The sequence below is a fragment of the Aulonocara stuartgranti genome (assembly GCF_965226115.1).
Source record: "Aulonocara stuartgranti genome assembly, chromosome: 9".
Classification (NCBI taxonomy): Eukaryota; Metazoa; Chordata; class Actinopteri; order Cichliformes; family Cichlidae; genus Aulonocara; species Aulonocara stuartgranti.
Genome location: NC_138960.1, coordinates 29,508,421 through 29,535,011, shown reverse-complemented (window position 1 = coordinate 29,535,011; position 26,591 = coordinate 29,508,421). Strand labels below are relative to the sequence as shown.

Here is a 26,591-nt window from a genome sequence, read left to right as displayed (position 1 = left end):
ATCATAATGAATTAGGAGCATAAAGCAGGATTTAAGGTATAAAACCAAAAAGTAAATTGTTTGAATAAACTTACGAATTTACTTTCTACAACTGTACTGTAAATGTGCCGTGATTACATTTTACATTGTCCCAAACTTGGAAAAAAAAAAAAAAGTGCAAACATTGTTGAGGTGAGTTTAATCTCCATGAGCTCCCGGGATAAAGTGGAAGTTTGAATGTATACACACGGCTTCTGCATATTGACACTCTTTGTCTCTCCTTCTCTGTCTCTTTTTCTCCCTCTCTCTCACGGAGCTAACGTACAGACTGCTGCTAACACAGGAGACAGTTGTTGCTGGCCGCCCCAGTGCCTGTCATGGCTGTCAGGCCAAATCCCACGAATTATGGCTGTTCCAGATGTAAGAGATTTCTAAGCTGCCTCCAACGGCCTGCGGTCTGTGGTGAGAGAGAGAGAGGGGGAGGAAAACAGAGAGAGAAAGAGAGAGAGAGGGAGACAGAGATTTGGGTTTATGCAGTGTCATCCAGAAATCCATCTTCCTTTCGCAATCTCTCATCTTTATTATCTTTTCCTTTTTTATCAGTAGGGGAAAAAAAATACTGTCATTACTTAAATAACTTTTTGGACAAGATTATTATTTTATATATCACACATTTGAAATTTCTTAAGAATATGTGACCTACGTCTGCAAGAAAGACTGACTGCCTGGCATGCTCGTATTTTTAAAAGGCAGCTAGAAAACTGATACTTTTGCAGGAATATATCTTTTCCAGCTGAGCGGCAGTGTTTGTGAAGTGAAATCACGGCATATTCTACATTTATATATCTCTATATATTACCTGCGGGCACAAATTCATGCAAAATCATATCATATTAGCAGCGGGGTTTGTATTAACATTAATTACGACATAAAATATTTAGCATTCGCCGATGTTTTCTTGAAAACAAACAAACGAAAACTATCAGAGTATTGACACATTGATCGTTTCGTCTGACCGGTACATTCGTCGAACTTCCCCGTATGCACATCGACACTTAAAATTCAACCCCCATCGTTCTCTTACTTCTTTTGGTCTACTCTCACTCTTTCTCTCATTAGTACTTCGTAACCAGACAGTTTATTTGAAATTATGAAAGCATTACACTCTCTGATGTAGCAGTTTAAAAATCAATAGCTGAAACCCTAGCTGCCTCACTTAAGCCCTCTCCTATGGCAAAGGGGATGTCTCTTTCTCCCTCTCTCTTAAATGGTAATTTCATTTGCAGTCACTAAGACCTCACCGATAATTACCAATGCCCTGAGAGAGAAAGAGGTAGTGAAAGAGAGAGCGGAGGGATGGGAGACAGGAGAGATGGATTAAGAAAGGAGAGTGAATGCCAGTCATTAGAAAAGCTTTCCTCTCTCCCTGCTTTGATCAGAGTTAAGAACACATTGCCTTCACTCTATCGCACCCTGACACCAACCTCTGAAAAGAAAAGATGGAGCACAGGAGTACGATAGAGGCGGGTGAGTGAGTGAGAAAAAGAAAAAAAAAGATCCCTAAAGTCTTAAATAGCGAGCCTTAATTTTGACATTGAACCCGCTCTGTTCTTGGGTTACACCGGGGCCGTCCATTTTCAGAGCGCCACCAGCCACCCCCCCACCCTACCTTCTGCATCTCTCAAATGAACTAATCAGAAAGAGGAATATGAAGTGTCCTGCAGGATCCATTTCTCTAGAAGCATATGGCAATGATTGATGGGGGACAACTTTGACTTTCCCAGGTCATCCTGCTTGCACACATCTGGGAGCATGCAATAATTCTCTTAATTTTAGACCTTTTTTCTCTTCCTTCTTTTCCTATCTCTCCCCCCCTTCCCAAAAACTTCAATTTCACTTTGGCCAAAAAAGAACCTCCTCTCAGTCTATCCGCTGTCTTTCCCTCTCACTTTCTCAAGGCTAACACAACCAGTCATTTTGGCTGAAATAAAGGCACTGTAGTGGTTACCAGATGCTTATACGGGCTGTTTGGGCAATCCCCTTGTTTTTTTTTATGGCTCCCAAGATTTTTCTTTCCCTCCTAAAAAAAAAAGAATGAAAAAAACCTTAAGAACCACTTATGTCATATAACTATGCTAGTTGGATTTACCATATGTGCAATAGCGATTTAATATTTCATCATGATAAATACTGTAAAAGACATAAGGAGCAGAAGTTACTTGTGTTTATTGCTTTAAAATAGACTTCAGGCTGAGGCTTCTTTTTTTACAAAGAGCTGCACATCTTGAGGTTTAATGAGCATCTGTTTTGTTTAGTTACATTTATTTAAATGAAATGGTTGAAAAAGAATAATGATAGCATGGTGATAATAATGATATTCAAAACCATTTGTAACTGCAACAATCCAACTTTTTCAGTATGTTCGAGCGAGGGAGAGACAACCATCTCAAACCTCCCCGACAGCAACTGGGCCTTGTTAGCTGTGCATTGAAATCATCTTTGACTCTGGGTTTACAATAACAGAGAAGAACTTCGACCACTAAATGCTTTCGGGAAACCCGCCCGTCCTCCTTCTGCCATGTGATGATCCCACCTCTGAAATATTCAGCACCATTAACATTCCGATGGGTATCATCCCCTTTCAGACACAATTCGCTCTGCTCCTCAGACCTGTGGGCAAGGCAGGGAGAGGCCGGGAGCAGATGTTATCTGTTCTCATTCTTCAAAAGATCCCTCCTCCTCCAAACGCACACTGTAAGTGTTATATGCGGTGTAGAGGAAATGGTGCACAGAAGAAATGGTCCCCTCGCTACTGATCAGTATTGACAGAATCTCTTGTTTTTGGGGGGGGGAGAATGTGCTTTTGTTTTTTAAATTTAAAAAAGAAAAGGAAAAAATCAATGTAAGACCTAATGTTGCAATATTTCCTTTAGAAAACAACTTTCTGTTTCGTTATTTGAATTTCATTTAACTAGCATGGAGTTCTGTTTTTAAATTCAGTTTTTAATCACATACATTGAATTTAAAATAGATTTAATTGTGTGCAAATTGAATTTACATCGTCTTGTTTCAGCTTGCCTGCATTTTACCGTTCAGACAGCTATTTAAAGCTGCCTTATCTGATATCTTTAAGTTCAGCACCATCAAGTCTTCCACCGGGTTTATTGGCCGGTAAAGCTTAAATGTGTTTGATCTTAATTGCTAATGATGTGACCATAAGGGTAAATTGTTTTGCCAATCAAACTGTGCGTTCTCTCCTACACTTACAACTGCTTTCATGTTTTCAAGGCTCACAGCTGATTAGCAAGTTGTGTTTCTCTGTCTGTGTATGTGTGCGTGGACATGCGTGCGTGCTGTCACTAATAATGTGTGATCGTGTGAGAGACAGAGTGCTACACTTTGAGCACAATTAGCCAGGCATTTAGGCGTCTTAATTGGTGACATTCGATCTCAGGCACTCGTTGATGAACCACTTAGCAGCAGACTTATGGATTAGCAACCGGCAAAGCTCTCTCTTCTCAGATGTAACTAACAGGTCAGGAATTAGTGCTCTTAACACTGCCTTACAAATGAAGACAGTTGTATTGACTAGCACCGAGAACTGCTTTCTCCTCTAGTTTCCCTTGCTAAATTTAGTCTCCTCTTGAAGTCCTACTCCCGTCCTCTCTTCTTATCATCTCGTGTCATGTGTTTTTTCTTCTTATCAGCTGAAACAAGCTTTTGTTTAAAAATTTGCTTTGTTCACTCCTGGACAATCTCAACCATGACGTTGGCTGTGGGCCGCTCACATTTGGCCTCGACAGTATTTAGTTTTTGTTGTCATGGCGCTGAAGCTGTCTCAGTTGTCTGGGCAACATGTGCCGGGGCTCATGGGAGCCTCATAAATGTCATGTATCGACGGAACTGCTCGGAAGAGCAGGAAGTCCTTGCCAAAAAGAAGATAGATAGAGCGCCACTGGTGTTGGGAATGCCATGTTGCATTAAATCAATTTTGCAGGGTGCATACAAATACTGTGACACTTGCCAACACTCATATGTGTACAAGATGCTTTGCATGCAGAGATGGCCAGAGATTGAAAATAAACAGATATTACAGCTGTGCAGTTCTGTTCTTTTCTTCTTCGTTCCCTTTTAAACTAACCCGTGTTCAAGGAGCCGATTCAGCAGCCCCTATCCTGCCCTCTGTAGGTGTGTCACAATTTCGCTACACTTTCCCCTCCCCAGGTCACTGTCATGTGCCTGGACCTACTGAGCAGAGGGGCCTTTAAACAGGAGAGACAGCACTTGTCCGTTAGATTAGCATGTCCCCAACGTCACATGCCTGTGCCTGCACACGTCACCTCTTGTCTGGAGGTGCCTGTCGGGGTTCATTAGAAAATGGTCAGATTTTTTTTTTAAAAGACAAAACAAAAACAGGGATTTTCTTTTTCTTTTTTTTTCAAAAGGTAGACAAAAAATGTCTGTGCACAGGAACAGGATCCGATGCTTTACTTTGTGTAAATGTCGGCATGAAAACACAAACACCTTCATTAATACAATTAATTTTGGAATTTTTCTTTCTCAGATCTAAAATAAATATTCCTGACACCACGTCATTATTATTCAACACAAAACACATATTCTAAACAACAAAGCAACTCCAGTCTGAGGCGAGGGCCAGTCGGCATTTCAAACGCCCCTGAGATTCCAGATATTCTAATACCGTGGGACCTTCTCTCATATTTATTGTGGGAATCAGAATTTATGATGAGTAAATTGGGCTTCTTCATCTGTGTGCCAGGGGGGGTTGCAACATGCGGCCGAGATGGCTTGACTTATTGATTACAGGGAGCAGTATGCCCCATTTCAAAGGGAAGGAGAGCCCCCGCCACGCAACTTCTGAGAATTAATTTGCCCGGCATGGGCCTTCATGAGAAACACATGTCCGTACACACACAAATGCAAGCATAGACACAAACAGGCACACAGAAACCAAAGCCTGCAGGTAAAAGAATTACACTCCCCCCCCAGAAAAAAATAAAATAAATAAATAAATAAACACACCTACACAGGCAGGCAGCCCCCTCTGCCCCCACCAGTGCACACACACACACATGCACAGAGAACCAATTTTTACAGCGCTCCAGGTATTGTTGTAACCAAAGACTGTGATTGGACTTGCTGGCATGGCACGGGGATAAACTCAGAGGCATCTCAAACATTCTCCCACTATCTGACAAAAAATGACACCAATAAAGTTTCTTTTTTTTAATTTTTGGTAACATTTTTTTCTCTTTGGTATTCACTTTAAAAGTGTGTGCTGGTGGTATTTCTTTATTTCAAATAACTGAAATATTTCTCACAAAAAAATGACATAAAAGAAGAAATAAAACCTGCGTTTCTGAAGAACGTTTAAATAATCTGACAATCTGTCGGATAAAGCACCGTCCGGTGGCGCCGCAGCTGTACTGGAAGCGAATACGACCCTAACGCGGTCCCATCCGAAGTGTTTCTCCAGACCGAATCACAGCTGAACTATCCGTGGTTCATCCCTGGCATTGTCCACCGGATTGCCCTCGACATTCAGACACCAGCTCCTATTTCACCAGCAGCACCCGCGCTAATTTATCATCATGGTCATGACAGACAACACATCTGTGTGTGAATGGATTAAGTGAGGAAAGAGAGGAGGGACAAAAGTGAGAGCGAGGAGGGGCAGAAAGAGGGAAGAGCAGGAGGAAATGTGGTAGCGAGGAGGATACTAGTCACCACATTCGAGGCTTTTAAAGGGTCATATCTTGTTTGAAGGGTCCCATACTACCCTTCACTCGACCTCTCGCTATCCCTCCCACCTCCACCTTTGTAACACGCTGTCAGCTAACCCCCCTCTGCAACTGGACAGCTCATTGTCCTGGGTTGTCTTATATTACAGCCCCATATACTGCAAGTGTGAAATGGAAAAGAATTAAAGAGCTTAAAGAGTGAATTGAGAAAGTAGACCTGCAGAAGTTTATATTGCCACATAAAACAGTAGCTTCACGGGCCGTGAAAGGGCACGTCCATGACGACCAGCTTGTCGATGACGGTCCTGCGTGACACCTTTTTTTTAAAAATATTTATTGGCTGAATGACACCGGTGTGTTTGTCAGCGTGGAGCAGACGCGCAGGCCTTTCCGGCGATGAGATTGATGGGGATATGTGTTGAAATACGGACGGGCGACAGATGAGGAGACACTCGTGTCTTGTGTTCACATGTTCTGCGCTCACATTAATGCCATACGTGTGTGTGGTTGTGCGTACATGCATGCATACATGTCCAGACAGCAGGTGTGCATATACAAGCGTCTTCATGTGTGTGTTCAAGCAAGCATATCTGTTTACTTTTGCTCTCCAAAACCCACTCGCATTTGAATGCAGGAGACAGGACACATCTCTCTGCTCTGTGAGCCGCTAGACAGCGCAGTCAGAATATTTTAGAGTCCACACACATACTACATCCCTGTACACACACATATACGCACACACGCGCACACATATGCCTCCCTGGGGTACCCCATATGCGGTGCCTGGGGAGTGCAAAATGGAACTTTTTAAAAGCCAAAAACACTTCTCTCGAACAAACTAGTCTCACTTAATAATACCACACTCATGTTTCTCTCTTCTCTCGCGCGACAGGCCGTCATTATCTACAAGGGGTGGGTGTTTCGGCTGCATTTTAGGGAAAGGTCGTGGTTGTTGTTTTGGTATCTGAAAGCCTTGCTACATGACAGATGGCAAATAGACTATTTGGAATCTATGCATCAACAAATACATTTTGGTATGGAAATGAAAAAAGGAAGGAGTCTGGGAATTGTGGATTTAGCGTGAAGAAGCAGCAACTTGCAAACTCCTGAGACATTCGATTGACTTGAATTGCTTATTTGAGACCCGCAGTACATGCTGCAATATTTTGATGTGCATTACATTGAGGAATCAAGCGAAATCTATGTTGCCGAGCCTTTTGTTGTCGTTGTTGTTGTTTTCCATCTTTTTTATACAGCAAGAGAGCAGCAAGGGTCTTTTTTCTTCTGCTGAGGTAAATGAACTTATGTACACACGGACACACAAAAAAGCAAACACACATGCACAGAGTCCGGGCACACACAACCAGTATGTATACAGACAAACACGCATGCACCTTCTGCTCTTATGAAGATAAATATGGCAAGGGTAGATTTTCACCTGCACCCCCTGCAAAGGGACACACGCATTCATCTTTTGGGATGTGTGTGTGTGTGTGTGTGTGCCCGCATGTTCGTATGGGGGGGGGGAGCATATTGGGGATACAGCTGCAAGGGTGTGTGCACCTCACTGCCTTTTCAATGTATGGAAATGTATGTGCATTTTTAAAGTAGGGGGGCTAAATTTATTTCTCTTTCCCCCGTGTACCCTTCGCCCCTTCCTCTCTCTCTCTCTCTCCCCCCTACCTCATTCCTGAAGCTGATAGACCTATGGATGCATGATAGATGGAGAGAGAGGGTGAGGCAGAGAGAGAGACAGATGGAGGGGGTCTCTGCATGGATGCATACATGCATGCATAGATGTGTGTATATATATATATACCCTTTTCTCTCAAACACATGCTACAAAGTCACAAACACACACATGCATGCATACAAACACACACTTCTGACTTCACGATTCATGCACATACCTACCTAATCCACAGTTTTACATAATGGGGAGGTGGAGAAAGGGGAAGCAAGTCGACTCCTGTAGCAGGGTGATAAAGATAATATAAATCATCTGACTCTTTTTTCTCTTCTGTATGTATACACATTCACCCAGGGAAATGCTGATATGCTATAGGGGAATATAATGAGATATGTACAAGGGTCCCCCTCACCGTCAAGAACACATGTGGGTCATATGTGAGCTTTGTGCAATTTTCACAATGTATAAGGATTACGGTTGACGTTATGCAGAGATTTTAAGGAAACTGGTCCAAGTGCAGGTCACATGTGTGCAGAATGGCAACGCTGTTGCGCTCTTCACGCAACCGAGTGCTCGTTTTGATATGCAGCGGATGGATTTTTCACACATTTCAGCAGTGGTCTAGAGTTTGTTTGTTGCTAAAAATTAATTAAGCAAAGAAGTATGCAACACACTCTACATACAAAACAAAAAAAGAAGAAGATTCACTGTTAATTATTCAGAGAAAGTTAATTTTTCTGGAATATAATTAAAGGCATTTAACCATCAGGGACAGAGTGAGATCAAAGATGTACATTTGATGTCATGCAGATAGCATTTTTAAATTAGCAAACCCTCTTAACTTTTATAATTATCTTTGGTGGGAGAACTGAGGCAGGAAGTTCTTTTGTGTTAATTCTGGGACTGAAATAGTCTCCTAAGAATTAGATTAAATTAATTAGAAATAATTGCAGATAGGCATGCAGATTGCATTTCCAATGCAAATAAATCTTATCGGAGCAGAACTAAAGTTTATTTTTTGTTGGTATTATTCTAAGAGAGAGAGACTCATATAAATTAGCAATAAATATTAGTCCAAGGTATTAGCATTAAGGATTTGAAAAGGAGTTGCAGCAGGAAGTTATGTCGATCCGGCGTGTGCTCAAATTAAAAAAGTGATTAAACGTGTCAAATTTAGTGCGATAACATTTCATTGCGTTCCTGTTTTCAGGAAAGGAGTTGTGTTTTTTAACCTCCTCTCCCAGTGTTTCTATTGAAGCTGATATATATACGCATACACACACAGACACACACATACAGAGTAATGTCCTAACATATAAAAAATGAGAAATAGGCAATGGGCGTGGTATATGTGTATGTCTGTGTGTGGGTGCGCGAGTCAGAGAGAGAGGGAGGGAGACAGCGAGAGAGGAAGCTTGAATTTTATCTCGCAGTGTCAGTACCGTCACAGGGAGGAAAAAAATAGAATTGTTTCCTCCATATTAGGAATCAAAGCTAAGCCCAGTGTTATTGTGTCCACCATTTTGACTGCAGTCAACAGACCTTGAGGTAGCAGGTGCATAAGGATGAGCGTGTCAGTATGTTTTATTTATTTTTCTCTTTTTTTATTTTAGTGGGACAAAACGCATCCTCCTGTAAAGCAGCAGAATCATTCATTTTGTGTGTGTGTGTGTGTCTGTCTATCTACAATTATATGTACACGTGTATGCATACACACACATCTTTTCCTGTGGTGAATGTGAGTGAGAGTGTCCGCATGTCCACGCTTACATGTACACGGGTATGCCTGCAGGTGTCCGTACCTTCAGCATTTATAGTCCCAGGGAACTGCTGACCTCGTCCGCCGACCCCCCTCCGCCACCACCCTCTGTGTTTCTAGGGGATCCTTGAACTTGACCGTGGAGGGAGAGGGGTGATGGGACTGAAGCTGAGACTTGAAACAAACCACTCTGATGGACAACAAAGACAAGTAGGAGGGAGGGGGGATGGCTCGGGCTTGGGGTGTATAAAGGTTGAGATTCCAGGGAAAGGTCCCCAGGGTTTATGTGTGTTTGGGTTGTGAGTCTATATAGGCTAGCTTATCAGGTTTCAGAAATATGCTGCTTCATTAAGCCTTTTCTTCACAGGATGCTGTTATTGCTATAATAAAACTGCATAGTGGTTATAAAGCTAGTCCCCAACATGTGTGTGCTAGGATAAGACATTATGGTCAAATGTCTTTGCGCATTTTTGCATTGTGTTATATTATCTATGCATTTAATTCCACATGGATGCCCTTATAGAATGATAATAATAACACTGTTATTTGTAAAGCACTTTTCAAAAACACAGATTTATAAAGTTTGATGTTCTGTTACACAGACCCATAATCAACCACAGGGTTACGCATTAATTCCAGCATACACACTTGCATCCATGCAAATAGATGTAAACTGTGGCCCAAAATAAAGGGGGAAATTTTAAGGTGAATCTGACCTATAAAACTATGTTTTCAGCCATCATTTGAAACAAATCACAGATTTACCTGATAGCTGAGGAAGGCTGTTCCAAAATATGTGAATGGTAGTTTGTGGAACATGATAATTTAGTGACTCATAACAACAAAGACAAAAAGTCATAACTTAACTTAAGAATATGGACAGCCTTTTTTCTCTCTATAAACTAAGCAAATACTCCTAAACAAAACAAAACAACTAGCGCTTTCAAAACAGTACAGTCCTCTTGAAAAAAGAGAAAATGTAAGAGAGACTAAAATTCCAAAAAGCATGTTGTAAAGATTGGTTTAAGTTAGAAGCTGCAGGAGAAGATGAAAGGAGTCAGACAAATGGGTTCGGGCAGAGATGGTAGTTTGTGGATGAAGATGATAGGAGAGGACGAAGAGAGGAGAAAATGAATGAGGAGGAGGAAAAGACGAAGAGGGAAAAAAAAGGTGGGAGTTACAGAAGTGGACAATTAAATGGAGCGAAAGGGGAGAGGATGGAGAAGTATATGTTTGGGAGGAGGTAAAGAAGAAGAAGAGCTTGGAAGGAGAACTGGTGGAGGAGGAAGGGGATTGAAAGAGGTCAAGGAGCATAGTGTCTTTTGGCAAGGAAAATGAAGGGGCATGTGTGTGTGCACATGAGTGTGTGTCTGCCTAATTGTGAGTAGAAGGTGAGAGGTGAGGTCTAGGCACGCTTCTCGAAAAAAAAAAAAAGAAGCAGATAGAGATGGACAGTCAGAGGCAGCGCTGCACTGCATGTGTGCGCATACGTGTGCACATGTGTTCGTATGTGTGTGCGCGATTTCTCTGCATGCGTGTGTGTGTGTGCACCTACGTGTGTGTTTTAATAGCCACAGTCAGAGAGCCTCTGTCAGACGGTCAGCTAATTGGCCATCTTACAAGTACAGAGGAGGCTGCTCGCAAATTGGCAAAAAGGGCAACCGGCTTCAATCTGATACCAAACTCCTTTCTGTCACGATGCTGTCCATTAGACAACAGCTTAAGTCAGGGAAATGGAACAAAAATAAAGAAAAACAGAATACAAAACAGGGGGAAAATAGTGGCGTAATTGTGCTTTGGAGACTCGTGTTGTTGCGCTCGACCCGTGTGTAGCGAGACAATGGGGATCATGCCAGACTTAGCGTAAATAAAAATTTGGGGAAACGTTGCCAACTCATCTGGCTGCTGTGTTTTTATATTTGTGTGTATGCACGATTGTGTTTGTGTTTCCCTGTTGCAGAAGCCTCATGTATTTTAATCCATGTAAAGTCCCAACTGGGTTCCAATTAGGAACAGGTTTCCTAACGCCCTGTGGGGAAACTGATAATTATGCTGTTGACTGTGGTTCTGACTTACAGTATTTGTGTATGTGTATGTGTGTGTGTGTGGTGCAGGGGGACTTAACACAGCCTATGATATTCTTTTTTATCTTTCTGTCATGTTTACAATGCTGACGTTATTAGCTGTATCAAATGATCCTTCATAATTAGACACAATACAAAATTTCAAATCCTCTTATCTCAGTTGTTTATCATAAGTAGTGTGTGTAGCACACATGCAAGCACACACTCGAATAATATATTTATACACTAAATCTAAGCTTGAAGGCACAAAGGGCTAATATAGCTGAGCGTAGCTGCTTCTAAACATTTTTTGGGGTCTGACTGTTAATGTTCAAGCGCTTGTGTGCAGTTTAGAAGAAGAAGAAGAAGAAGAAAGAAAGAAGAAAGTGTGTACATTATTGTACTTTATTGAGCCCCGTGGGGAAATTGCTCTCTGCCTTTAACCCATTCACTCAGTGAAGCAGTGGGCAGCCATTGGGCGCCCGGGGAGCAGTGTGTAGGGACGGTACCTTGCTCAGGGGTACCTCAGGGTAGCTGTGCACGGAATGAGTGCACGGAGAGCAGAGCCTGTTCCTTTTATCTTTCTGTAGTCTTTACACTGGTGATGATCTTAGCTGTACAAAGTGAAAATGATGTGGACAAATCCTTATCTGAGTTGTTTACACACTGCTTTAGGTTTGAATGTAAGCATAAAGGGCCACTAAACCCCAGTTTTACAGGGTCTGGGCGTCTGAATTCGTCTATTAATACATTTTCATAATGAGTCTCCTGTGTTTGCAGCCATGCATCTGGCACTATGTTGAGTGTGACAGGTAGCTACGCCCTAATGCTCTTCACTGTAACTCCACCATCTAACCTTGAAAAAAAAAGAAAACAAACCTGGATTGACACTGATATAGTGGACAGTGCACCTCTCACATCTAAAACTAAATGCTGAAAAATGTCCCCTCAGATAAAATGGATGACCCAGCTGTAGAATCCGCTGGAAAAAAAATACATTGTTTTGCAAGGCTGAGCTAACAAGAAAGCAAGAAAGTGTTGAATTTTCTCTGGGTGGTTTTCTGCAATTTGAAAAGCTTGCCATAGCGGCACAAAAAGGCAGCCCTGTGTTTATTTTCAGCACTGCAGTGTTTTAGAGATGTAAAGGCCCTCCTCACTGTGTATTCATGAACTCTTATTGTTGTTTCCCCTATTTCCATGCCGTGTCTACGCCAAAAAAAAAAAAAGAGAAACGCCCCACGGAGAGGAATTGAATGCAAGATATTTACAGCATTTTTCTTAATCCGTACAGATGGCCGTGCTGGGGTATGTACATACCACTGTTGTAGACTTATTCATATCACACGAGATTCTGGGAGGGGGTATGGGGTTAAAATCCAACTCCAATTTACAAATCTGAGATAATTTTCATACTCCCCTCTGAAGATTTCTTACATAGAAATGAAGGCAGTTGAGGGTTTAGAAGGGCACAAGGAGTCTTTTGAGACTGCAAAACAGCATAATTGTTTTGCTATCCAATCGGGTGTTATACTACACATAATATATGGTTATTTCATACAGCCTCCAGACTGCCAAGATGTTTTCAATTTGGCACGGCCCTGCGATCATGATATCACAGAGAAAAGAGAGAGAGCGAGAGCTTCCAGTCTGGGATGGCCAGAGCAGTGAGAGGGCGATCATTTCGCCAAACTCAAAGGCTTTTTTTCCCCTCCTCTCTCCCTCTCTCTCTCTCTCTGGGACGAATAATTCCACAGTTGCTGAGGCACTGAAAAAGCAATCTGCGGAATACCCCAGGGTCATGTCTGTGGCCGGATGATTTGTGTGAAATGTCATACATTAAATATAAGTTTAACATTCAGCCCGGTGCACTGTAAAACTGCCCTGTCGTTGCCACAGTCCACCATTTCCCTCTGTGCAGGGAGGGTTCGGGTTCAGGAAAGCGGTCACAAAGGAGTTGGACACACAAATACACACAGAGACATGGACACACACACCACCACCACCCCCTGTGTCTGCCCAATCTTAGAGGGAGTAGAAGGAAAGAGGGGGGTGCAGACAGCAGGAAGTTGTGAGGCCATTCGATCTACAGCTGCCTTTCATTTATGAATGCGAGAACACTAACTTTTTTTTCTTGAAAATAGCTATATATATAGTTTTTTCAATTTCTTCTTGTATTTTTTTTTCCAAGGAGCTTTTGGCCCAGACAGGAATTGAGAAAAAGAGGGAGGGCGGGGAGAGAGGTAGACAGACAGATGGACACAGAGACGGACGGTCGGTCTCGAGGCAGGTGTTGAATTCGCGTCCAGCTCGAGATGAAAAAAGTAAGAGAAGAGGTGAGGAAGGAAAAAAGGGTTGTAACTAATTCATAAAGTTTCGGGAAAATAGCAGCCACTGAGAGGAAGAGCGCGAGAGAAGAGAAGCGAGAGACAGAGGGAAAAAGGTGTCTCCAGGGACTTCAGTGAAGCAGTCATCCCAGAGAGCGAGAGAGAGGAGATTCTGTCCATCCTAGCAGATGAGAAAGAAATGACAGAGGGGGTACAAAGGATGTCATCTGCCAGATGGACAACTGATGAGTTTCCTCCCTTTTCTCTTTGTCTTTCCTTTTCCCCCCTCATGGCTTGTTTGTTTGTGTGCAGTCTTTGCCTCTAGAAAGTTTCCGTCTGAATGACTACAATAAGATCATGTGTTTGATATGTAAAGGGAAAACGTGGATATTTCCGAAATGTGAAATTCACTGAAGAAGGCCAACTTTAGCAATGATCAAAGGGCGAACAGTGGATGGTTTGAGTACAGAAAGTATAAAACACTATATCAGCCCTGATTAAGCTGTGCCAGACTCAGGTGGATATTGTTCATGAATGTAATTATATACCTCTGTGCTTTTTCAATATATTCTTATCTACTTGGCACAGTTCAATTTAGTTTTCGCCTGCTGGTGTTTGACAACATTTGCATCTAAAAAAATCCATGCACCCTTTCTACAAATTCTGCTTATTATTGCCATGAAAGAGCTTACCACCAGATTTATCAATTTCACCTTGAAGGTGTTGTACTTGCTAGTGCATTTGTAAGCAAGCCCGGACTCTTTGAAGACAAACACAGTATCGTACAATCTGTAGCCCCCCTTTCCCACCCTTCTCCTCCCTTCCCACTCCCTACTTCAAAGCAGAAAGGCTGAGATGAAGGTTTGGAAAGAAATGGAAAACAAATTGTTCATTTGTATCTGGGAGGAGACCAGACACTTGAGCAAATGCTCTCTGCATTCTCTCTTTACACGCGCTGTGGTAAAGTTATCTTAAGGTGGGGCGCGGGAGAGCCAGAGAGAGGCGAGGCCCCGGCAATTGCTGTTTTAAAGTCTCAGCCAGACAATCAAATGTGTAAATGAGAGTGAAGCTAGTCAATGACCACCTTCGGGACAAATCTACTGGGATACTTGATGCATACTTGCAACTGCAAGAGAATTTTCAACTGCAAGAGGAATGTTGCTCCGATGCAGTTTTATACTGCGATTACTAAGGAAATACAAAAAAAACCTAGTTTAATATTTTTAATAGTATGAGAAAACTATCAAAATCACAGGTATACAGTATATTAAAAATATACAACCAACTAGTAAACAAGAGATTAAAGCAATGACAAAGACTCTGTAGCGTGTAACATTTACCTATATCCATGTAAAATAACCAAGTATGCACCCTCAACGCTTGTGAAAGGCCAATTTTCGCTCAGTGCATTATAGAAAAAGCCCCTGTAGCTTTGATCATGAAGGATAAAATGAAGCTCTTTCATTGACAAAATAAAAGAGGCTTTTTGATGTCAAAGTGCATGCTTGACCTCACTACGAGAGACCATGCAGTGTTAAATAGATGGCTTGTATTTAAAACAAATCTGAGGAGCTTTCAGGTGATATGCATATTATCCTGCTTTACTCTCAAAGGTGCTGCTGGACAGTCTAAAAGACACTTCAAGTCACCTCTGTACCAATTTTTAGTGTCTGTGTTTGAGCGCAAGCTGCAACAAAGGTGTATCTGATGCTTGTTTCTGTTGCCAACCAGCTAGTTAGGCACCAGTGCGGGATATCTGGGGAATTAACACCTATATGTCTAAGTCGGTGCTATACTACAGACTGACGTATACTTTATATGACAGAACCTATATATACTCCTTACAATATAAGGCAGAGAATGAAGAACTGCAAGCCATAAGGATATATCACACAATATTATATATGTTTTGAGCTTCAGACTGATGATAAGGATAAATGGGATGATGGGAGAAGGCCAGACTGTGGTTCCTTGGCCATTATCCACAGGCAGGCAAATCAAGCCAGCAAATCAGGAACAATGGAGCCCTCAAAGAGCAGAGTGGGGATCAAAGCAGCGCTAACTGGCCATTGCAATCCAATTGAAATGTTCACTTTGCATCTCTCCAAAGGTAATGGATGTGGAGAGTGGGAGGTGAAAAGAAAGGGCTGCCCGCTCACATTTGTCGTAAAATTATGGAAGCTCAGAAGAGAAAGAAAGGAGAAAAATGCACGTGACAAGTCTGGCCTTCTCAAGTCATCTACTGTAGAAGCTTCATAATGTCCCTTGGTTATTTTGACTTTGAATTTGTGAAGATTTTTTTTTCCGCTCCCTTTTTTAGCTTCCTTTGAACCTTCCAGTGGTAACATTATGATGATATATGAGATGCTATACTATGGCCCTTGTGCATGTGGAGTAGGGTTGAGGCAGGCTATTTCTTAAAGTATCCTCTCACTCGCTCACTCTCTCTCTCTCTCTCTTTCGTTTCCTCCGTGCCTCTCGCCCTCTTCCTGTCTTTGTCTCCCCCATCACTTCCTCTCTCCATTGCTCCGTCTCTCCATTTGAATGTGTTGATCACCTGGGGAGATGCTGCATTAATGCTGACGACCAGTAAAAAGCAGAATCTCCTCTTTATTTATCTGCACTAAAATTCCTCCCAATCTTTCCAGCACATTTCACTCAATCACGCAACTCAGGCCATTCCATTAGCCACACAGGGGCGTTTTACCCCATTGAGCACAACACACCCCGCACTTCTATGAATATAGATTCCCCTAAATTATGTATAATGGGAGTGCTCAGATTTTAGCATTTTTACTAAGAGGGTTTGAGGGTGTATGAGTTGTTTCTGCTGCTTTTTAAGTGCATCTTGAAATTCACAGTGTATGAGAGACTGGAGATGGTGTTTGCATCCTTTGAGTTTGTAGATTGTTAATGGAATGAGGATATGGGTGATATTTTAAATTTGTCAGTGTGCGTGACTTTAGATAAATATATATGTATCTATAAATATGTACATTTTTTTGCAGTGCATTCATGTCACCCAATACTAAACTAAATTCAGTAATGACATTACAGTTACTAAGCAAACAAAACTATGTGGTTACTTGCGTTACATAGATTTTAGATTGTCTGCATGATGGGTGAAGTGAAAAAGCTAAACAAGCAAAATGGGAAAGCGGTCTATAACTTTTGAGGAATACTTACATGGACATTACTTTTGTTTTCTTTGCATAAAATAACAAGAATATGACTGTAAAGTCCAAACTGCACCCAGGCAAGAAACAACTACTCACTGCTAACACTCCACCCTCTTATTGCAAGCATCTAAGACAGGGGTGGGCAACTCCAGGCCTCAAGGGCCGGTGTCCCCTGCAGGTTTTAGATGTGTCCTTGAACCAACACAGCTGATTTAAATGGCTAAATTAGCTCCTCAAAATGTCCTGCACTTCTCCAGAGGCCTGGTAACGAACTAATCATGTGATTCAGGTGTGGTGACCCAAGGTGAGATCTAAAACCTGCAGGACACCGGCCCTCGAGGCCTGGAATTGCCCGCCCCTGATCTAAGAAGACAGCATGCTAACACAAAGCTAGCTGAAAACAACAGGTGTATAGCATTGTAGCCTTCATTTCTTCACACATCAACAGCTGTGAAGTGCTATTTGGACTGGCTTTCAACTTTGCTGTCCACTTTGTGCAAATACTCAACATAATTGTCACAATGCTCAACGCAAAGATCTTATGTGCGTGTCTTCGTTAGGAAAGGGATGTGCGTCTGTCTGTGCAGTATATATTGCTAACCTATTATTTCAGGACATGCTATGAGTAATGTAAAAGTACTGTAACAAGTAGTAAAAAAGTGTTAAAGAAATGTGTAAAACTTACTTTTTTAATAACAATCCAATTTATTTGTTTACCTGATTTAATTTTGGCCACTTTTACGTTCAAGATCATACCCTCCTACACCTCTTTTTCACACTTTTTCCTCTGTGATAAGCACAGGATTTTCTCCAGTGTTAAAATGGCAACCCTTAAAATTGATTGGGGCTTTTTTTTGGTTTGTTTTGTGTCGCTCGAAGCCAGCATGAGATGACATGCTGGCCACAGTTCAAATCATCCTGCTGAATATTCTCCTTCAGAGACCATAGGACGTTACAGTTGAAATCAGTGCTGACATTCCTCAACCAGTGGGACAATCACAGCGCACACCCAGTGAATGTTAAAAAGGAATGATGAGTCTTTTCCCATTCTCGTGCTGTACATCATTTGCTCTCTTGGAAAGTGTCGACTCTTCACTAAAAACTGTTGAAAACTCCTCAGTCGTAGTCCGAGACCCAGCTGTCATTACCAGCAGTGATCCTCTAATTGAAATTCGGGTCAGTTTGAAACAGCAGTTGATTTTTGCACTCTGCACGAGTTTATGGCCTGTGGTGAGTGCACAGTATGAATGGTCAGAACAGGACTTCTAGGGAGCGATCTAAAAATAGTGCTTACTCTGGAATCAGTCAGGACATGCCTGAGAAGATACCCCTGAACAGGAAGTTGGCCAAGTTTAAATCAGGTTAGATTTTGGAGCCTTTTTGATCATACAGTACCTCGCATATCTATATCTGTACTATATATTTGATTACAGTTAATTACACGTCAGCTTATTCATTCTACTCTATGAAAAATATGAACAATTGTTAGCCGCAGCAGTGATTTGATTGCATATTACTGTTGCTTTTATTAGGATACCTCAAGCTGAACCTATCTCATAAGTAACTAATGGCTTAGTCTAGAGGTCTGGATTTGATCTCTTGTTGTGCTGAACATTTTCTGCTCCAAGTGTGAGTAGTATGACTAATTGGATGGTAAGTAACTTTAATTCACATGTTGGCAGTTGGTGTCCATGTAGCTCAGCGGGAGGGAGGGCCACAGCTGAGCTATATCAACAAACAGACCAGCAATTCTATAATCAGAACAAAATCAACATCCTCATTACTGACTCCAAGCTGCTGCCTACATCAAAAAGGGCTTCAAAACTCTCCGTCCTTGTTTTCCGGGAGTGATTATGTTTAGTGTCAGCCAGACATATCAACATTTTTTTTTTTCTTTTTGCACTGAGACGTGCTCGCCGGAATGCTAACAACCTAACAGGGGGGTAAAGTTAGAGATATTATAATCGGCTTCTCATTCTGGTAGTTTATCTTATGTAGTGCTGTAATAATGTCACAGCATCTCACTGAAGTAAGACACGCTAATTAAAAAATATTTTTTACAGTAGTGCATGTACAAATCCAGCGCTATTAATGATTACTGATGACAGGCACATTTTGGATGTTGAAGCTACAAATTTATCTTGCTATAAACTCACCAGGACTCTGGGATTAATAATTACCATTGTTCAATCATCAATCATGTCCTTTTGTTTAAAATACACGAGCTGTCTGCATCTTCAGCATCTACAACTTGATTTGACTGGGCTTTCCATTTTGTTATCATTATGTTTGCGGGGTTTTTGTTGGCTAACTGTGATCATATACATGAGTAGCAATGCTAATTATGTAGCGTGCCATGTGCCTTATGAACCCATGCTGTTTGTGTTACCATTGAGCTGCACTGTTTGTGGAGCCGTAGTGTGTCTGTACCTGTGGTCTGTGGTTAGCCTACCTCCACCAGCTTCAGTATTTCTGTCAGCAAAAAAACCCATAAACATCAACATTGAGTGAAAAATACGTCAATGCATACTTTTTTTCCCCCAGTGTGTTCTGCCACTCTTTTACATTTTAATTTTAAACTACCATAATTATACAAAATGTACACTCAAAAATCTATTAAGAATTCTCATCCAACTTTTTTCCTCCACTGCTACAAATGCATCCACGCTGCCAGATGCAATGATTAGATCAAGCGACTATCAGATCTGAGATGGACCAGAGCCGGCGCGTTTGGTTATTTGGCAAACTGCAGCTTGGCTGCCCGAGCAGCACTCACTCATCTGTCTTATTCGATCACAGCCTAATAATACCTTGTGATATATTCTATATTATCACATGACTGTGCATTTTATTTGCCTGCAGCTCTCCTTTGCAGAAGCCAGCACAAAGTAAAGGCCAATAGGTTGAAGGTTGTTTCATGAATATTGCACCGTGACACCTGCTGAAATTATGCTGTGGAAATTCAAACATGTCCTGAAATCTTTTTTTGAAAAAAAGGAAAACATGATTCTTGGTGATACAGCAACTGTGGTAGTATGGAGATGAGTGCCAGAGAAAGTGTCAGTGCCTGTCTCAGGTTGAACTAGGCCCGGACGCTGGCTGTCTCTGTTGTTAGAATGTAATGGACATGTCACCCTTGAGGAAAAGCTGCTGGCTGCTTGGGTCACCATGCCCTTCAGCACATGACACTCTCGTCGGCAGGGTGACAGGAACATGCAAAAAGCATACGGACGCCATGGCAACTGAATCTGTATACGCGTGTGAATGTGCTCACAGCTGTGTGTTTATGTGTGCGTATTGATCCGACGTGTTGTCTAAACTGTATTATTGACCTAAATGTTGTTTCTAACATCTAATCTGTTCGAGCTCAGATGTAATTTTATAAAGATTTTAGAAACACTTGTTAGATTCACTTAAGCAATTGTCGGCTGATGGGAATTTATTGTGCCGATTTAGATGGATTGCTTTCATAAAATCTGATGTTGCATTGAGGGAGCCAAATATAGCAAATGGTTCAGTAACTGTATGATGCCTCAACACACACGTACGCACACCCACACCCACACGTACCTACCTACACACACAAATAAACATACGACAAACACTCTAACATATACGGACACAAACGCACACTTGTTATCGATCTACAGCTTAGCTCATGCCAGCAGGTAGTCCAACTCACCGGTTATTCTGAGGAATTGCTTTCAGTGGCTCCATCCACACACACACACACACACACACTACAGGATTGTTTCCAGTGGCTAAATCTACACAATTTGTACACAGCCAACTCTTAAGACACCATCACCTCCTCTTCACAGATCAAGGGCTGAGTTTGTCGATACCACATACACACACACTCACTCGCAAACACTCTTGCAGCCTTATAACTGAACCATGTTAAATGCCGTGAGAGAATCAAGTTGAATGCTGTTGCATAGTCAGTTCACTATCCTGTTCTCTCATCTCTCCACGTCGGTCCTTTCCTCCTCTAAATATTGTTTTTCCTCCTTCTCTGTCAAAGTCACGCTTTTTGAATTCTCTTTCTAGACCATAACGCACTTTGGGGTGTAAAGGATAAGGGATTACAGCTTTGTGTATGAGCATATGAATGACTTAGAACTGCTTAGGTGCATGTGCATGTCATGTTTATTGTGATCCCAAACAGCCAGGCCCGCCTCTACTGCTCTGTGCCTTTTTTTGAATCTAATTTGAAAATAAGTAAGGGAAGCACAAAGTTCATTTGTGCAAAAAACCAACATTTGGTACAATAGAATGTTTCTTATTAAAGTCAATCAGCCAGTAGACAACAAAAGAACCTTTCATTGAAGAATATGAAGTGAAAATAAAAAACAGGGCACTGCAATAGCTGGCACCGCTCTGCTTGTAATATGTCATGTGCACAGCCTCCTCCTCTCCCAAAATCGGCCTCTCCCCTTTGAAAGGGATCGAATTAAGATGTTCCAAGGATTTTCTTGCTCCTTCCCACTCCTCTGAAAGGTCATAAGTCTAATGCAATTATGGCACATAACTGTGGTAACGGAAACACATGCCAAGAGATGCTATGAACATACAAGTTGTAAACTGCAACTTTCTCTTCACTAAGCAGAATGTTGCTTTTTACAACTGAATCAATATCTTTAACTAAGCCTTGTAAAGCGGCCCAGTTAGAGACTTTATTTAGATTTACCTCTGTCTGACCTCCTCATGCTCTGCTTTGACTTTCCCTGCACGAGAACAGCAGGAAGCCTTGCATAAGAACCAGGTGGCACTGAAATTGCGCCATCGTGGCAGATTTGTTTTAAAGGCATTTATTACATCTCTTATGATGTATACACTGTTTCTTGATGTGACTGAGCTCCAAACTAGGCTGAAATTGTTGCCGTTTTCCACTTTCGCAAACTGGACATGATGTGTAACTTAGAACATTAAAACTGCCTACATATGTTGGGCATTTAAGAGTTATTAAATGTTGGCATTAGAGTCAGCGTAATATAAAACGGATTAAAATCCAAGTAAGCTCTCCTCTTAGATATTCATTTTAAGCAATCGAATTGGTTTCAAGGCAATTTTGTTGTCTCATTTAATAAAAGTGAATAGAATATTGGAGAAAACCTAATAGCTAAGTAAAGAAATATGATGCTACAGAAGGTGTAATCAGTTTTTGGTCAGAAAAAAGAAAGATGGAAAAAGCAAGAAAGAGAATACCAATCTAGATTATTCTATCCAAAAGACCCAAATCAGAGTATTCTTTTGCATCTATGTTCAAGTTGCGAAAGGTCGGAGTCATGTGATTGGAGGAGTAGTCAAGCTAAAATTAAAATAAAGCACTTTGAATCACCTTGTTGTTGAATTGTGCTATACAAATAAACTTGCCTTGCCTTGCCTAAAATTACTGCAGCTTGATATTGTTAAAAGAAACTATCTTATAGACTTATGCATTGTGTTATAGCGCAATGATACTTTCAGTAGGCTGGTTTGTGATGGCAAAGAAGCCTACTGATGCTTTTGTCTGACCCTATCCATCGTGTGACTCACTCTGAGTACGTGTGTGTGTGAGTTCGTGTGAAAGACAAAGAAAGAGCTTGAAAGATTGAGATCAAAGAAATCAACAAGTCTAATTTAAATTGTGTATTTTTCCCCAAAAATGCCAACAAGTATTTTGTATAAACACCCCTAAATTTTTCCATTACTTGACCGCGGTGTTACCTGCTTAATTAAACAAAAAAATTTTTAACATTTTGAACCAATGTGCCTGCTAAAGTCTCAATTCAGTCGAGACAAATATAATGAGCAAAAACTGGTGGGGAAAAAGAGAAGAAAGCAGAACTTAGAACAATTATAATAATCAGCACTAAAAAAACAAGAAAAGAAAAAAGCTGGTTTGTGTATGTGACACGCTGTATGTATGCATGTGTGTGTGTGTGTGTGTGTGTGTGTGTGTGTGTGTGTGTGTGTGTGTGTGTGTGTGTGTGTGTAGGAGGAGGATGGAGGTGGCAGTGTGAGCATGCTCTTTCTACTGTTTGCTCGACTGGTAATCAGCCAAACAAGCTACAAGTCTCTTGCTATGATTTGCCCCCCAGTGTGTCTCCAGTCTGAACGCCTGTGAGTAAATCAGTGTTTTTCTATGCAGACATTCATATGCATTTATATAGTATCCAGTCTATACTGTACATATAGTATGTCTGCTTCTGTCATTGTGTTTGCATGGGACCATGACTGTGCCCGAGTGTACTCTATGGCCATATGTTTCTGTGTGTCTCTCTCAGAATATATATTTGTTTCCTGCGCCTTCCCCCTGCAGAGAGTTTACAGGTTGCGTGTGTGTGTGCAGTCTTACATGTTCCCATATGTGTGTATTTGCCGGATGGGAATACAACTCCTAGGACATTTAATCTAGGGGGAATTTCACGCTAGTTACTACTTGTCATCAAATGTTTCCAGCGTAAAATACTGGAGCAATCTTTTATTGGCGGATGTTCGGGACGAATTCGCTGTCAGACCCGAGTGGCCCGCTGCCCTCCAGATAGACTGAAAGCGTCCTTAAGAGTGTGTTTGAGAGCGGAAGGAAAGAGAAAGAACGACACAAATAGCAGGCAAAGTTTGTTGTCTCAATTTTGATGCTTTTCAGCTGTGACAAATGAATCTGAACTTTGAGTGTTTAAGTGTGTATGAGGAGGGCTTATGTTCTAACTTAACTTTATAATGGAAAGATAGGGAGGCACGGAGCCCCTCTCCGCATGCAACCTCTCTCTCACTGTCTCCTTCTCACACACACCCACAGATCTGAACCCGAGCTTAGGGGAAGACCGATTCCAGTATATCTGCAGTCGTATGTGTTCACTTAGTAAGCCACAGCTGCTAGCACCATTATTATGATTTCCTGTGTGTGTATGTCTCTCTGTCTATCTGCTCCCTCAGCACACACTCGCACTCACATCTAAGCGTCCTATACAAATGGAGTTTAGCAGGACCCATATTTTACACCCGCCTGAGTCACTCAGATGTTCAGCTGTTTCACTGTAAAATGTAACCTAGGTTGTCTTCTAATGCATGTCACTGCCAGGAATATAAATATATTCCCTCCACCTCATCAAAAGAAAATGAAAGGAACTCATAACCTTAACTTTAAAAGCCTGAATAAAGGAAAGGACTAATCCTTTTTTTGTGTCTCTAAATATTAAAAATTTTCCCTATTTAAGCAGGCAGTTAAAAACAAAGGGCGCATTTGTTTAATAGAATAATCCTCCGTGTATTTAAGATGACTCCAAAGCTTTCAAATTTGATCCTTAATGTTTCGACAAGCTGTTCAATCAGTTGTTTTTTGAGGACATTGCAAATGGCAGGCTGTCTCTGAAATACGTTTGCTTGTTTTACCTGACCCACTTTTCCTTCACTATGTGTGTGCGCGCATGTGTGTGTGTGATTGTATGTGTGTGTGCGTGCTTTCGCTCTGTCCCTCTTTGCTCAGAAGGTTGTAAATGTAATCTTAGACACATGTTACTTCGGCTGATGTTTTTCAGATTGATGTCAGTTGCGATTAGCATATCTCCTGCCAAGACACAGGAGTGCTCTTTAGAGTCTGGCCTCATACACACTCGCTCACACACACACACACACACACACACATGTATGCAAACCGTTGGGTAAACATAGCTCAGCTGCCATTTTGAATGATTGCACAATGATTATTTGATGCAGTGATTTATTTTGAACACAGCCTGTAAGTAAACTGAAGTAAGAAAAGATGAAAAATCCGACTGACAAGCTCCAAAACAAAATTCTACCCCAAGACAGTCTCCTGACACCCCTTTTCCAGCAACATATTATTACATGCTGGCCCCCCAAACATGTTTTAACACTCCCCGGCCTCCAACTTTAATGTCACCATGTCTGTTTCTTTAAAATGCCGTCTGTAGAACGCAGCCATGTAAATGCAGCTGTGACCAACACATCCCACGCCGAAACTGTTTCATTTGCATTCATCTTCTGCTTGGGAATGGAGAATTCCTCCTCCAGTGTAAGACAGCAGGGGAAAGTGTGCAAAATGAATTTCTCGACCATCTCAGGAGAGCAAACGATATAGGGATTCAGAACACACCCTTCAGACAATGGAAGAGGTGGGGGGGCTTATTTTCTCTTCTCTCTCCCCCTTGTCTCCCCTGTCTCTCTCCACACCTCCCTGACCCTGCTTCCCCTCAACCTGCCCAGCAGAGTGAGAGAATAAGTGTAGTACCAACAGGGGGTGGGGGAATTGGAGAGAGACTGAGAGAAAGTCAGATAAAAGTAGTTAAAAGAAGGAGAAACGAAGAGGGGGGGTGTGTGGAAACAACAGGAGAGTGACTGACCAAATACTCAGCGACAGAATGAGAGAGGAAGACGGATGCAGAGAGGAAAAAAAGAGAGGGGGGGAGAAAAGATGAGAATATATATGCGGTGGCCAGTGTTGTGAGACAAGGCAGGTTGCTGTCACTTTAAAAATGACTGTAATAAAAGTGACCGCCGGAAGATGGATCTGGTGATTTTGGCTTGCTAATCAGTCATCTGTGAAGAGGACCACAGCCCAGATTCAGCGGCCGCCTGACACCTTTTGATTGATGCCTGTGCCCGATAAAAAAGGGCCCATTAACTGTCCTCCTATTAAACTGGGTGAAATGGCAAAAAATGCTCTTCTATCCCACTCCGCTCTTCTGATCTCTCTTTCATTTAAACTATATTTCCTTTTATATGCTCTGCCCTCGTCCTTTCAGCTCTTTCCCAACTGTTAATGTTCCTCTTGGAGTTATTACTGGCACAGTGGGGCAGGTGGGAATAATGTTAATCGTCGAGGCCTACTTGTGTGTGTGTGCGTGTGTTCACTGAATGCGCATACTGTATTTAAGTTCAGTCCTCCCACTCGAATCGATAGATCAATAGGAGGCCCTAGATGCACTAGTCGAGGCATCAGCCGGTACCTGCATCAACAGTTCTCGTTATGTATGCAAATGAGCCGCGTAATCAGTGGCGTCACCGAGGGTGTGACTTCAAACCTTCAGAATTTTCGCCACATGCCATTCGTCACAGAAGAAAATAAATAATAATAATGACCCGCGAAGCTGAATCTCATATCTCCTCACATCTCCTTCTCTTACAAACACAAACACACACACACACAAAGATTGCCTGCAATAATAATAACCCTACAGACGACAGCTTCGACCCCCTCCTTCCCCATCCCCACATCACCACCTCAACCCCTCCACCACCACCACCACATACAATCAAACAAAGCCTCTCTCTTACCTTGCGCATGACCAATCCTTCCATCTCTCTCTTTTTTTTTCCTCACTCCACCATTCTATCTATGCATGCTCTTCCCCTTTCTGTAAACCCAACCACACCTAACAGCAACACCTTGCACTCTCCCGACCATCCCACAGCCTACAGCGCGGCACTCACACCCCCAATAAATACAACCCTGGTCTGCCGTTTTCCTATCTGTCCCTTTTTCTCTGCCCCAGTCTCTTTCCCCCCCTCTCTCTCCCCCTCTCTCTCCCTCTCTCTCTCCCTTTCTCTCTCCCTCTGTCTTTCCCTCTCCCCTCGCTCCTGGCTGGTGCTGGTGAAATATCAGGGCAAACGGATTCCAGCTTTTTTCTCTGGCTCAGAGGGGTTGTTCTGTGCGATTTGGCCCTGGGGTGCATTTCAGCACTTCTGATGTGAGAGAGGGGCGAGAGAGAGAGAGAAAGAGAGAGACAGAATGAGGGAGAGAGGGCAAAGGAGAGAAAGAAAAAAGAAGTGTGTGTCTGGTTGTGTGTGTGTGAGAGAGAGTGAGCGAGGAGGAGAGCGAGGGAGAAAG

The 26,591-nt window shown here is 42.0% G+C and overlaps 1 protein-coding gene and 1 long non-coding RNA gene across 2 annotated transcripts in view; one reads left to right on the top strand and one right to left on the bottom strand.

Moving 5' to 3' along the window:
• Window positions 1-26,591, top strand: part of zfhx4 (zinc finger homeobox 4) — a 172,199-nt gene that overhangs the window by 55,033 nt on the left and 90,575 nt on the right. The gene's annotated exons all lie outside the window — the stretch shown is intronic.
• Window positions 90-26,193, bottom strand: LOC309714964. The gene is made up of 3 exons (XR_014279108.1): window positions 26,039-26,193; window positions 7,656-7,710; window positions 90-436 (listed from the first exon to the last, which is right to left on the bottom strand). It is a non-coding gene; the product is annotated as an uncharacterized lncRNA (long non-coding RNA).